At 38.6% G+C, this 15,734-nt stretch overlaps 1 long non-coding RNA gene across 1 annotated transcript in view; it reads right to left on the bottom strand.

Moving 5' to 3' along the window:
- The window catches only part of LOC309848695, an 81,620-nt gene extending 69,490 nt beyond the window's left edge, over nt 1-12,130 (bottom strand). The window contains exon 1 of the long non-coding RNA XR_014303218.1: nt 11,981-12,130. This is a non-coding gene — a long non-coding RNA (uncharacterized lncRNA). The remainder of the gene's footprint in view (nt 1-11,980) is intronic.
- Between the last annotated feature and the right edge of the window lie 3,604 nt (nt 12,131-15,734).

The following is a 15,734-nucleotide window of genomic DNA, read 5'->3' on the forward strand; positions in this document are numbered from 1 at the left end:
CATGAAAATGTGGAATGAACACATCTTTCACTTATAAGCCTGAATGCTTGTAACACAAGCATTTGTCTGGGAGGACTGATTAAACGCCTGACTCAAGAATATTTTTTTTTTGTTTCCTCCTCTACCCATGCTGTCTCTCAGCTCCTCATCCCCAGATGATGTCCGTCTAATCCTACAGTTAGAGCATTATAGCCTTTAACAAATACGGTAATCAATTTCTCAAACTCAACTGTTTCTCCTTTCTCCAATCTGCCTTTCATGAAAGAACTGGACAAAATGTATCCTGCCTGCTAGAGGAGCTATTTCAACTAAAGCATTAGGAGACTGGTCTCTCTTCCTGACTGCAGGACTGGATTCTATTTAGTTATATTTCTGGAAACAGGTTTTGTTTTTGTTTTTGTTTTTGTTTTTGGTTTTGGTTTTGTTTTGTTTTGTTTTAGATGTAACTCCCCTCTAACTGAAACTTGAAGTCTGCAGGGTACATGTCCTCCAGGAGTGGGACAGAGAGCCTAGAGCAGGAAATGGCTAAACATCCATCAGATAGGAGAACGTTTGTGCACTGAATTGCCACTGTTCTCTCTTACATTTGAACAAGGAACTTGAAAGGGAATATAGTCCATTTAGGAAACTCAGCCCTTTTTTCACACTGCTTTCAGGCCTTCACATCTCAATTTTTTTCTCTGCCAACTTAAATCTGACCCTCATCTTGTCGATCGGTTAGATGACATTAACATCACCTGTCATGTACAGAACATGCTTCTCAGATCATGGAAAAACCAAAGAAACTTCTTTGCCTACCTGGAACAGAAATAAAAGTTAGCCTAAACGGAGAGACATGGCAGTGTGCAAATAAGAAACAGAGATCACATATACGGTTAATTATGGCTTCAAACAAGCTCTGGCAAAGCCAACCGAAGTGAAAAGACATAGAAAGGGGTTTTCTGAAAACATCTCAAGGGGTATAGAAGCTGTGGGACAAGTTTTAAATGTTAAAATTTAATTTTAATATTTAAATTTAAAACTGAAATGTGCACAAGGGGTTAAATTGCTCCAAGCATGCAAAAATGTGTTTAGCTGGAGAAGAGGGAAGTCCTGAACAGAGTTTTTACCCACAGCCCATCCAGAGAGTTGATAACCAAATGTATCATTAAAAAAAGAATTGCTCCTCTGCTTTGTTACATTTTGTGTATCCTATTTTAGAGTCTCAGATGCTCTCCAATTCAAATAATAAAAACAAAATAGATAGTATTTCCATATTGCTAACCTCTAAAGAATGGTGAGTTGCTAACTGCCATATTCTCATATATTTCCTACAGAAATTACAGAAGCAACTTGGTGCCCATGGGAGTTTGTAAGTAGGCAAGGAGCTACTGGATAGATGATTCCTGAAGACCCCTACCTTTAATGAGACAGAACAGGTCAGGAAAGATCCAAGCAGTGACACCCAAATCTTAGATGTTAGAACACTGTATGCTATTACAAGACTTGAATTCACATTTCTGGGAATGAAACCTCTACTTGGCCCTGGCACTCTTATCTCCACAGCCAGAGTACAAATCCATGTCTTAGGGAGAGCGCACAGAATTCTCTATCAAGCGCACAGTAACAACCATTCTTTATCATTTCACTATCTAAAGAAATCTCTTCCATAAACCACATCACCAAATCCTGAGTGGAACTGAGAATTTCTTCTCCTCTGACCCACTGCCTGCTTGACCACTATTTCTGCTGTTAAGGTTTTCCAAGCTAGTGGGCTGAGGTGCTCTGGATCCCCAAGATTCTCGGAGCTCTGGACCACTGATCTTACTTCTAAACTTCATCATTACCAGTGCCCAAGGAACTCAGAGGCTTTGCATGAGGGCTTTGCCTCAGATCTGCTGGTTTGTTCTCCACAACATTAAAAAAAATAAAAAAAAAAAAATAAAAAAAGCCGGCTGATGTCCATCTACTGCCAGAGCATGTTCTCCTGGCTCACTTTTTCATCTATTTTCTTATTGACTCAACAAATACTGTCTAGTCCTTACTCTGCGCAGGACACTATGTTGGGTTTTATTGGGAGTGGGGAGTAGAGTTAGTTGTCTCTTGGAGTATGCACTGGGAATTCTCCAAAGCTTAGTACATGCATAGATACCATGCAACTCCTCTGTTACCCACTCTCATCTTGGAGTTCACTGAGTCAGGCATGTATAGAAAATGGGAAGATGCAGTGTCCTTGGGGGCTAAAACTGAAAGATGAAAGGACAGAGTTATAAGCCATTTATTACATCACTTCCCAAACAGGCGCCCTCCTCTCCTGGCTTCAGACACAGCCAACTCCAGATTATAATCTTGAAGCCAAAATCTACCCTGTAAGCCAAACATACCCTGGGCATACCCACTGCCCCCAACTACAGGGATGCAAAAATTTCCCTACTCAGACATTAGCTGAAACTGTCTAGTAAATGGATAAAGGAGGTGAGAATACTTGACTTTTGTTAGAGAATGAATAAGCCAAAAGGAGAAACTAGAAAGTAGGAAAGCAGAAGATGATTGTGTTCATTTGTTATTGACTGTTTTTTTTTCCAAAAAGAGGGAGAATGTACTGCTCTCCTCTATTTTTTAAGAAAAATAAAAAATAAAAACTGCCTTCTAAAAACAGTGCCAGCCCAAAAAAGAATCCAGACCTGCTTCTTCCTTTGAAGTTTTCATTTAAATGTATTCTTCAACTCCTTGAGAAAGGTTCTTTTCCACCTAGGCCCCAGGGTAGCTCTGATTTCTATGTAGCATCTGGTCCTATGTCAGAATGGACACTGGAGTTTGGAGACCAGAAAGCAAAAGAAATTTCAGGGGTTCCCTCAAGGGACACAAAACTTAACCAGCAGGAAAAAGAAAAACCACCAAATACCCACCCTTTCCTTTCCACCACTATTATAATTATAATAGTACCACTATTGGCAATGTTGGTACTTCTTCTGAGGAGACAGAAATGAATAGATCAAACAGAATTCATCTTTAGAGGAAAACAGATGGCTATATAACATGCTTGGTGAGTCAGAAGAATTCCTAGAAGGAAAAATAATAATCATCGTCAATTGATAATGAAAATTAATTGTTGCCACTTACTGCCTTTTTCCCCCTTAGCACAGAAGGTAGTTCAGATGACATGAAGAATTCCTCAAAAAGTTGAAAATAGAGCTACCCTATGACCCAGCGATTGCACTGCTGGGTATTTACCCTAAAGATACAAATGTAGTGATCCGAAGGGGCACATGTACCCGAATGTTTATAGCAGCAATGTCCACAATAGCCAAACTATGGAAAACCTAGATGTCCATCAACAGATGAATGGATAAAGAAGATGTGGTATATATATACAATGGAATACTATGCAGCCATCAAAAGAAATGAAATCTTGCCATTTGCGACAATGTGGATGGAACTAGAGGATATTACGCTTAGCAAAATAAGTCAATCAGAGAAAGACAACTGTCATATGATATTCCTAATATGAGGAAGTGGAGATGCAACGTGGGGGGTCTGGGTGGTAGGAAAAGAATAAATGAAACAAGATGGGATTGGGAGGGAGACAAACCATAAGAAACTCTTAATCTCACAGAACAAACTGAGGGTTGCTGGGGGAAGGGGTGTCGGGAGAGGGGGGTGGAGTTATGGATATGGGGGGGCGGTGTGCTGTGGTGAGTGCTGTGAAGTGTGTAAACCTGGAGATTCACAGACCTATACCCATAGGGCTAAAAATACATTATATGTTTACTAAAAAAAAAAAAAAAAAAAAGATGACACCAAGAAAAACTTGGTGTCATCAGAAATTCACAGAATTTATTCACAGAAATCATACCTAACAGGTCAAATAGATTCTTCTTCCCATGTAAAATCAATTCTTTTTCCCATGTAAAATCAATTTCCTTCCTCTGTCTTCCTTCACTTCCTCCAGCAGCCTTTCCTGCTGAATGATGCTAAGCTTTTTGCTGAGTCAGCCTGGCATGTCTTCCATTTAAGACGCTTAGCAGGTGTTTGACAGGCAGAGGTGACAGACTTTTGAGATTTATTTCCATCCATCAGCCTGTCTGGCTTCACAGGAATTGATTTCAGTACCTGTAACAGTACTTCCCAAGAGCCTCTGCACACCAGCCAACTACTATCAGAGAAAAGAACATAGGGCAGTTTGCCCGCCTTTGCCCTGCATCCTTATGCACTCAACTTGCCAGAATAAATAGGAAAGTCTCCTGGCCTCCTATCATAACGTGGAGGTTGCTAACTTAAACATTGTTCATGTTTGTGGGTATAAACATGAACATGAATGCACAATTAATTACATGTGCGCTCATGAGGTAGACTTAGAAAAAATTCATTCCACATATTTCTCTTGTGTTTCCTTATCTCTTCTGCTGAAAAAAAAAGGGGGGGGGGATGCAATCAGTCTACTTAAATGAAAGTACTAATGGCACTTGGCATACTTTTACAATCAACAATTCAAAATTGAAGTCAATTCTCTAGGCTCAGACTTTCAGCTACAAGATGGGTAAATGATAATCATACAAAAGTGATCAGAAGAAATGTTTGGAGAAATAATACTCTTTTCTAGTTTAACCCTAGTAAAGAAGAAGAAAGACTACAAATGGGCTAGCATGCCAATTCTTATCTGCTAAACCTGTGATATTGTCTTCCTCCCACTTCGTCCCTTCCTTCAGGTTTCAGATTTTTATTCCCACAAAAATCTTCTGGCTAAGAAGATGGAAAAGTTATATTAAGGTGCAATTTAAATCTTAATAGCTTGCTAGTCTGTGGCCATACCACCCTGAACGTGCCCAATCTCATCATAAATCTTAATGGCTTGCTAAAAAGATTGATAGTGTAAATTTGTTTTCATGAAGGAAGACTTCAGACTTAATTTTATTCCCGATCCATGCAAGATAGAAACCAAACTAATCCCCACTAGTGATTGCCAGAAGAAAAAAGTTTGCCATTGATTAAAGAGATCATTGCAAGAAAACAGCATTTGTACTACCCAGTTGTTCACCAATGGAAGCAAAACCAAAGTTGACCCCTTGGTGCCTTGTTATTTTAAGCACAAAAACTCCTGGTGATTTTCTTTAGGAAGGTGAACACACCCCCACCAGAATGTAGTTATTGAATGCAATGGTATTTTGAGGGTGAGAATCATCAGGTGTTTGTTCAATATACAGATGTTCAATATTCAGTGATCTTCAATGACATTTCTGATTCAAAAAGTGTGTGCCTGATGTCCCAGGTACCTAAATTTTTTTAAAAAGCTCTTCAAGTAACATTAAATAATTTGCTAGCATCCATATTGCTGGCTAGAGGTAAAACCAAGACTAATTCCAGGTATTTTCACTTTTAGACCAAGATGATTGACAGTTCTGCACTGCATACAATTTTATTGAGGAAAATAACAATTAAAGTCATCAGGCAAAGAAATATAGGACAACATACCTGTAAGACCATTATATTTTCATGAAGCTTAGGTGGCATTAAAACTTAAGGGTATTACCAAACTATCATTTAAGGCTCTAGTTTGAAGGACCATGTGCTCTCCTCATTTTAATAACTGTTTTCAACTTTTAAGGTTTTCTTTAAAACTAGGATATCCCTCTATTCAACTTAGCATATAAACCCAGAGCGCAAAGGTTAAGTCTTTATGGTCCAATAACAACAGAAAGTTCAGAAATCTAGTCTATCCTACTTCAGACCTTCAGTCCTTTCTTTGCTCCATGTTCTGGGATCTCTGACAGCTCACAGGTGTCTCAAGTTTGTCATATGTCAACGGAGGAGGCATATCATGTCCCTTGTCCCTCTAATATCCACAATTCCAAAATAGGGTCTTGCCTTGGCCATGACAAAATTCAGCAGGAAACTGGCCATTTCCCTAGCATAACCCATAGTAAAAATCTCCCAGACACTTTGGCTAGGACACTTTGTAATGAAATCCAGGCAGTTTTCCTCTCTCAGACCCTGGGCTTCCCCAGATTCGGTTTGGATGTGCATCTTCCAGGGTTTCTGGTCAATTGGCTGCAGTGGTACCTGAAATGAGGCTCACACAATTCAGCAGGACAGCCTGCACCAGGCAGCATAGGTCAGACGAGGGTTTAGGCATGGTGTTAGAATTTTTTTATACCATGGACACCTTGAGCTGTCTGATGAAATCTATGAACCTTATGACAGGTAGAATACTGCCCCTGAAAGAAATCCTCATCTAATTCCTAGAACATAGGAATATGTTATTTCATGACAAAGAACAATTGAAGTTGCTAGTCAGCTGACCTAAAAAATAGAGAAATTATTCTGGATTATTCAAATGAGTCTGATGTAATGACAAAAGTATAAGTGGAAAAGGGAAGCGGAAGGGAAGGTTGGAATGATAGGATTTGAGAAGGACTCAAACATGTCTTTGAAGACAGAAAAAGGAAGTCCTCAACTACAGCCTGCAGGCAGCCTCTGGGAGCTGGGAAAGGCAAAGAACAGATTCTCCCCAGCACCTAAAGAAGGGGCACAGCCCAACTGATGCCTTGATTTCTACCCAGTAAAACCCAGTCGGATTCTGTCCAGTGCGGCCTACAGAACAATATATTAATTTGTGTTGTTTTAAATCACTAAGTTTGTAGTAACTTCTCACAGCAGCAATAGAAAACTAATATAGACCTCTTCTTGAAATGTTTGTAAATGCAGAAATAAAATGCATAGTGTTACAACGGAAAGCCATTATATTGAAATTGTTATCTAAGGTTTTTAAAGTGAGATATAGCTATATATCTATATCTATATATAGATATATATATATAAATTCACTAAATAAGATTTTGTGGCAAGTATAATTACTGTAATTTTGAAATAGTGAAGGTCATTAGCAATATTTTGAGAGATCTGCACAGCTATAACATAGCATAAATTACTTGTGATTTCTAATCATTATGGTCACAGGTACTGTTAATATTATTATAGTTTGCTGCTTACATTCATAATGAAAGGAAATGCAAATTTTCATCACTGATCAATAGAATAAAGATGCAATTTTTGCTTTCAAGTTCTGGAATTCTATCCAGAGATCCATTAGAGGTCAAACTCAGGTGAAGACCTCCTGATTTAGAGAGGAACTTGGCTGTGATTCAAGCAAACTGTTTCAGGATAGGAACATGGTGGATCTTAGGCAACATCCTAGAAGAGCTAAATATAGGAACAGGCTACTCAAGAGAGTATCATAACCCAGAAACCAAGCCAGGGAGATGAAAGCCAGCAGACCCTCATTCTCAAGTCCAGGCCACAACTGTGGGGATGTGATGAGCACAAGGTCAGGACAGAAAGGAACCCAGAAACTGTGATTGCTCCTATGCATCTTCTTGCTGAAAAATTCTTGGCATCTCTTGGTAGCCCACACAATAAGGAGATCCCCCTGAGCCTAGAGGGGTGGTTATTGGCCATTCTTCCATTCATAAATCCTTGTGCTGGTGCCTGCAGGCAGGGCTCTTTTGTCCACCAGACTGCAGTCACAGGTGGAAACAGGTCATAAAACTGTTCTATTTGACCCACATGTTATTATGATTGTTATTATTTTAGATTTTTATTTCTTATTGTGATATAATTTTACAAAGGGAAATATATATACTTAAGCACACTGAATACTGAAAATTCCATTACCCCGGAAAGTTTTCTTCTGCCCCTTTCTGGTCAAAACCTGACCTTTCTGGGGCATCTGGATGCCTCAGTCATTAAGTGTCTGCCTTTGGCTCAGGTCATGATCCTGGGGTTCTAGAATCAAACCCTGCATCAGGCTCCCTGCTCAGCGGGGAGCTTGCTTCTCCCTTTTCCACTCCCTCTGCTGGTGTTCCCTCTCTCACTCTTTCTTTGTCAAATAAATAAATAAAGTCTTTAAAAAGAGACTGACTTTTCCTTGCAAAAGACACCATTATTACTATTTCTATCATCATATATTAGTTTTTGATATTCTTAAACTTCATTGGAATGAAATTTATAAATATGCATTATCTTGTGTCTGGCTTCTTTCACTCAATATAATGTTCCTGAGATTCGTTTGTATTGTTGGCGCATATATCAGTAGTTTTCTCTTTTTTTTTCCTCTTTTTTATTGTTAAATAGTATTCCACTGTGTAGCTGTCATGATTTATTTACATATTCTTTTGTTGGTGGGATTTGATGGAAATAAACCTGTTATTTTCAGGAGTATTTTAGGCTACTAGGAATAAAGTTGCTACAAAGAACAGTGTTGTTAACAAGTCTTTTGGAGGACTTAATTTTTTATTTCTCTTAAGTATATGCATAGGAACACAACTGCTTTTTCATAGATAGGCATACATGACACCGTGAGAAACTGCCATCGAGTGCTCTAGAGTAGTTATTCCATTTTATACTCACACCAGCAGTGTGTAAGACTTCCAGCTGTTTTATATCCTTGCCAACATTTAATGTCATACTTCTAATTTTAACATTTTAGTGGATACAAAATGTTATCTCTTTCACTATGGTTTCAATTTGCATTTCTCTGATGAAAACTGATGTTGACCAAAACCCAATCTTTCTTGCCACACTTCCTTTTGATCTTTTCAATATCTGAGCTATAAGAAAGGTTGGCTGCAGTTGAAGGTATTTTGGGTTCACTTATGTTTTATTATTTATTTCTTTGGGGGGAACGGTCACATTTAGATTCAACTCAGTCAGGGTCCTAGAATCCAATTACCATGGGAACATAAGGTAATATGTTATTTCCTTTCTGCTTACCATCTTTCCTTTACTGTTGCCTTCTCAGCCAAATTTCGGTTTGGAGAGAGACTTGTTAAGCTAATACTGCTCTGTGTCTACTCTGCTTTTTGCTACCCCGACAGAAAAGTGTGATTTGAGTTTTGTACGGGTTCTTCTTGTTACCATGAGAACAAAGGGTTTTCATAGTTTTCCATAGTGTAGCTGGAGGCACCCATCTTTTCCTTTTCTCTTTTTCTATGTTTTGCATTAACTGACAACCATGAAAAATTAGGGAAACCTCCCAAAATATGCAGATTTCCCACTTCCCTTTAGAGTAGGTTCTCTTGAACATACGAGGCCTTTCCATATGCAGTGATTGGTCACAGCTAAGCAGAGGCTACCCCTGAACGCAGGGTGGGTACCCTCCACTTCAGCCTCATGGCCTGCATTCCCATCATCTGGCCCAAGTCACATTACTCTTCATTCCTAGTCTTTTGAATATTCATCACCAGATCTTTCCATCAGCCTGAAAGAGAGTCATGTAGCAAACTTTTTTGACAAAATACTGATTCATTTAAACCTATGGGCAATAAAAATTAGGTCAAAGACATCCTGAGCCACTAATAAACTAATAATCTCTTCTGGTTCAAGTATCTGATAACATTTGGCAGATAATAGATCTCCCCAACAGCAAATCAGGAATAACTGCAAGTAGGTATCTCTTGTTTTAAGATAGAATTTCTCTGCTCTGGAAAGATATGGAAACTCACAGTCTGGAAAAGCTACCCTTAAGTTTCCATGTTCTGAGCTGCTTGTTCTGAAGTATTGTCTAATAATAGATAGGTGACAATTAAACATACTTTACACTATGTTTGAACTTTCTTTTAAAGCAACATCAGTATGTCTTGGAACCTTCTCAAACAGTGTACAAGTAACTAAAAAAAAGGCTGTAAGTTTTTTTACTACAAAATTCCCTCCTCCCAAGACTTCTAGTCAGTATCAATTTTAAGCAAGAAATCCCAGCCTATTTCCTATAGGTATATTCTTCTCATCATCTGAACTGAAATGCCCCCAAACTATACCCACATTTAGTACATTTAAATGAAGTCAAGGAGGATGAATTTTCAAAATAAGCTTTTATCCAAAATCATAGTGAGCCTCATACTGGAAGTTCACCAGAAAAGAGCTATCAAGAAAAAAGAATTTAAAACTCATAGTTAGGGGGCACCTGGGTGGCTCAGTGGGTTAAGCCACTGCCTTCAGCTCAGGTCATGATCTCAGGGTCCTGGGATCGAGCTCCACATTGGGCTCTTTGCTCAGCGGGGAGCCTGCTTCCTCCGCTCTCTCTGCCTGCCTCTCTGCCTGCTTGTGATCTCTCCCTGTCAAAAAAATAAATAAAATCTTAAAAAAAAATAAAACTCATAGTTAGAATGGAAATGATATGTTTTAACCAGCACCAAAATTCATTCCTGTACCTAAACTATTATTTTGTATGACTGTTTTGCAACCAATCGTGAGTTTCTTGGGGGCAGAGACTGCATGTTATTTATTATGTGACTTCAGCACCTAGCTCAATGCCAGATTTACTGTGGAAGTTCAACAAATAAATGTTGAACAACTGATTATGAGAAGTATACTTTTCTGAATTGTGCTGGATGCAAGCTTAGAAAACTCTGAGAATCTCAAAAGCATACACTATTGCTGGTTTTTGAAAATAATGAGTTAAAAGATTTCAAAGCCATAATTGTGTTGTAATGAAACTAGAATGTCCTAGAGTATATTACAATTTAGGCGCTTGTGAGGGGATGGCTTGGAGGAAGAACTCTGTAGAAAGAATCTTCTCATCCTTTGTTAACTATTAAATTCCTGGCTCTTCTCAGGAAAGTAGCCCTCCTGTGATGGAACTCCTTGCCATACAGGATTCATTTAGTGGGCATTTATAGGTCAGCACATATTCTCAGGGCAAGGACGGCAGGGAAATTAACACCGGGTACATTAGCCTTAAGAGATGACTATCAAGATGGCAAAAAGGTAGAAAAAAATTATGAGAAATGGATAAATGGACAATATTAGTATGGGTTTTCAAGCAATATTCAATTTACCTTTCTTGGTGACATTTCACAGTATGTATTTTTTGCTAGATTTAGAGCCATGACCAATTCACAATGGTCCATTGTTGAAGCAGTTTCTCTGCCTTCTAGACCTAAATTCCAAATACCTTGGCAAGATTGGCACATTCTCTACCAATGTTACCCATAAACCTTTTCACTGGACTTATATTTTTTAACTAATGCCTGAGATGACAAATCAGCTTGGAATGATTCCTCTTATCTATTTTTTATGTAAAGCTTATTTGTATTAGACTACAGTTAGAAAAAAAAATGGGGGAAAACTAATTAGGAAATCCTGATTTTTAAAAATTCTCACCATTAAACCAGATTATAAATAGAAATCTGGACTTAAAGGCAGACTTTGAGCAAGTCATTGGGTTTTTTTGCTGCCTCAGTTGTATCAAAGAGTTAGAATGGACTCAATGATTAAATTATCATTTTAGAAATGACATTAAAAACTAAAATTTCTGGGCGCCTGGGTGGCTCAGTGGGTTAAGCCTCTGCCTTCAGCTCAAGTCATGATCTCAGGGTCCTGGGATCGAGTCCCACATCGGGCTCTCTGCTCAGCAGGGAGCCTGCTTCCTCCTCTCTCTCTCTCTGCCTGCCTCTCTACCTACTTGTGATCTCTGTCTGTCAAATAAATAAATAAAAATCTTAAAAAAAAAACCAAAAAACTAAAATTTCCTACAAACCTTAAATTTTAGACAAAATTTTTATTTAGTTTAATATATCCAAAGAATATGCATAAATTATGATTATCTTGCTCAAGAATTATCACAAAGAAGAACTCAACCAACTAAGCCCCACCTTGATGAAGAAATCAAACCTTACCAGCAACCCAAGTCTTCCTCAGGGCTCACCCAGCTATTACCTTCTCAGTTCTCCCCAACACTATCCTTATTTCTAATATCTTGAATCAGTCTGCTTTTGAACATTATTATGATGAAATTATACCACTTGTATCTTTTGTATCTGTTAAGCCATATATTGGTCATAATTTGGTGCTAATCAAAATTCAGATTTATCAACATAGCTGACCAAAGTATTGGGCCTTTGCACCTAAGCCTTTGTGTTATTCAGGTTTACGTGGGGAGGAAAAAGTGACTGTATAAATTTTGAGTGAAGAGATATTTAATATAGAAATTTCAAATTTTACATACCATTGGAAGAGCTGGGAGAGCAAGTGTCAAGAGGCTACTTTAGGAGACCTTCAGTGATCACAAGGAAGGCTCTGCTGATGTCCTTAGCTGCCTGTCTAAAGGAACCCCAGAGCTGAGGGAAGTCATCAGTGATGGTCACAGCTCCCTACCTTCTCCTCTTCGGCCTTCCAAATCTCACCTAAGTTCCTGTCATCTGCAGGTTGAACTCAGAACTCTACAGGAAAAGGATTTTTTTAAAAATGGCATTCTGAGCCTCTTCTGTGATTCAGGACAGATTACAGAAAAGAGGAATGAAGATTCGTGCTAAGAGCCTCGTTTGGCAGAAGCTTAGACAGTTTTAAATTAGCTGATGGAAGAGAACTGGCGTCTGGCTACATTTCTGACCTGCTAGTCACTCCTTGGTCTTCAGATTCCTTTCCAACACAAATCCTACAGTGCCCTCCTTAGGGATACTTGAAAGCCTGCTTCTATTTTACTTCTTTCAAGACCAGTGAGTTACAAGACATTCTTCTCTTATTTTGCAGATTGTGCTCTACTTCTACTTTGAAGAAAAGGAGGCCTGTGTATAATCATCTGAAGATTCCCAGAATTATGCAATATGAAATTCATCATATTGAATCTAGGCACTTCCCACTGACCATGTCTCTCAGATGGTGAGACTACCTTTTAGGGAAGACGTAGTGGAAAATAATTACTATTCATCACCCTCTGCTAACAGAAACAATTATCCCCCCTTATGTAGGTTTCCAGCCTTAGAGGCTGCCCTGTCCCTGCAGAGATAGTACCAGAGAGGTAAGAGTTTTGTTTGTTTGAACCTTATACCAAATAGAATGGCCAAAATTAACAAGACAGTAAACAATAAGTATTGGAGAGGATGGGGAGAAAGGGGAACCCTTTTACACTGTTAGTGAGAATGCAAGTTGATGCAGTCACTTTGGAAAACAGTGTGAAGATTCCTTAAGAAATTAAAAATAGAGCTACCCTATGACTTGCAATAGCACTACTGGGTATTTACCCCAAAGATACTGATATAGTGAAAAGAAGGGCCATCTGTACCCCAATGTTCATAGCAGCAATGGCCACAATCGCACAACTGTGGAAAGAGCCAAGATGTTCTTCAACAGATGAATGGATAAAGATGTGGTCCATATATACAATGGTGTATTATTATACTTTCATCAGAAAGGATGAACACCCAACTTATGTATCAACATGGACAGGACTGGAGGAGATTATGGTGAGTGAAATAAGTCAAGCAGAGAGAGTCTCACTACGAGTCTCACTTACTTGTGGAGTATAAGGAATAACACGGAAGACATTAGGTAAAGGAAAGGAAAAGTGAATTGGGGGAAATCTGAGAGGGAAACAAACCATGAGAGGCTATGGACTCTGAGAAACAAACAGGGTTTTGGAAGGGAGGGGGTTGGGTGAGCCTGGTGATGGGTATTATGGAAGGCACATACTGCATGGAGCACTGGGTGTGGTGCATAAACAATGAGTCTTGGAACACTGAAAAAATAAAATTAAGTTAAAAAAAAAACTAACCAAAAAAAAAAAAAAAAAAGAGTTTTGTTTGTTTGCTTTTCTGTGCATCTGAATATCCTGACAATCTAATCTCCAGAGTCCCAGTAACCAGGCAACATAAGACGTGCTCCAATTGTAAGGTACACAATTCACTTTTTCTGTGCTACTCTATTTCAAAATAGAAGCAGAACTGCAAAATTAGATTTGGATCTTTATTACTACAAGCAGATAACTTTTCCCCTTTCTGATACTTGATCAGAAATTCCGAGATAAGTGCTTTTAAAAAGGTTAGAACAACTAATCTCATCTAAGAATAAGACCAACGCCAGATCAGAAAAAAAAAGAAAATGGAAGGAGAAAGCTTTTGTCTGGTGACAGTTTATTTTAACCCAGACGTTTTTTCCATTTGTAATTTGGTGTCACTTGTGTTATGAGAATCACTGCCAATTCAGATGGGTTTCTTGGGCAGGGACTAACAGACAAGGTTAAACACAGCTGTTCTGGTGTCTGAAATCCTTAAGAGTCCAGCAGGACCTGAGCTGGTAAAATAAACTCAGAGAAGCCTGTCTGAAACAGCTTTTCTAGAGACAAATTGAGCACAAACAAGCATGGAGTCAGCAGAGCTCCCTGGCCAAGGTCAGATGCAACCTGGGGACATGGATTTACAGAGGAAGATACTGTCTACAGCACATTTGCTTCAACACAGTACAGAATTGAACATTCTGTCTTTTAATCATTAGGCTATCACAAGGAAAAGTGGTCCAGGTTGGCACTGACCCTGTCAGCGCTTTTTGTAATAAATGCTTCATTTACTGGGAATTTTGCTATCAGGTTGCTGAAGATAAAAATGTCACCAAAATACAAGGTCAAACCACAAGGCTAAGAGCTCCTTTCTATTAGTGAAACACACACAGTCCTAACTATTCAGATAAAGGGGGGTAGTTGCTTTCTCAAATGGTGCTTCAATCTCTAGTGACTTAAAGTACTTTTACACAATCATAACAACACCATGGTGTGTGGGCCCCGGTTACACAAATGAGTTGAATTGAAATTAGTTTCGCTTGCCAGTTTTAAGTGTTTTCCTTTAATCTCTGGGTGGCATAATTTTCCATGTGGCTTAAGAGAGATTGTTGTCATTTGGCTCTCCCAGGCGTAGAATACTTCTAGAGAGGCCAACAATCTGGAACTATCTCAGTTCTAACACCTTAAATGAGAGTTCCTTCACCTCCCTGGGTTTCATATTCTTCATATGCATGCCTTTGATATCGTGAACTAATAAATGATAAGAATGAGACTGTGTGTGGCTCTGGGGCTTTTACACTCAATGGTGGGAGTATATATTAGCATGACTTTCTGTTGACCCTATGTAGTAAAACTCAAAATGTATGTATCATTTTATAAATAAAATCTTATACTTAACAATCTATCCTAACGAGAAAACCATATCAATAGGCAAAGATATACAAAAATGTTCCCTGCAATTAGAAACAATCTCAACATTTACCAACACAGGACTAGTGAAAAAAGAAGTGATAGGGATAGTCATATAAGAGAACCTATACACCTACTAAAAAGAATCATGGAGATTTGTACTCATCGACTTCAGTAGAAACTCCATGACATATTTTTGAAAGAAAAGAAATTACAAAACAGTATAGTTGATATAATTTCATTTATATATAAATGATGTAAATCCCAGATCCTGCTGCGACCCACCTCAGCAGTGTTGCCTTCACAGAAACAGCTCAGCTACTAAAAGGCATTACTAAAAGGCATTACATTACATTTTAGTCTTTGCTCTTAACTTTCAGAAAACATTAAGGAACGTATAATTCCTAACCCACAGCACCACATCTTAAAATACCCTCTGATTCTACCTTTTTCGTCGTCTTCTTTATCTCTAACACATTTCAGCGAAGGCTTTCTGTCCCCAACAGCCTTTTCCTAGTCTCAACCACAAACTATGCCCCTAAATTGACCAATCACTCATCTTTTTGTCCCTCTTCCCCTTTCCTTTGGTTCTCTCTCCCTTGATTACCATAATCTGAATAATAAAGTGGGGAAAGAAGAAAATGCCAGGTGAACCAAATTTCCTTCCCAGGGACTAGGAGGAAAAGAGATTGACTATGTTTATACTACGATGTCTTAACTTTGCAGTAAATGCAGAGTTATTACACTGCTACCTACTGATATTTATGTAGAAGTGGCTGCAAGGTTGTTAAAATTCTTA

The sequence above is a fragment of the Mustela nivalis genome (assembly GCF_964662115.1).
Source record: "Mustela nivalis genome assembly, chromosome: 15".
Lineage (NCBI taxonomy): Eukaryota > Metazoa > Chordata > Mammalia > Carnivora > Mustelidae > Mustela > Mustela nivalis.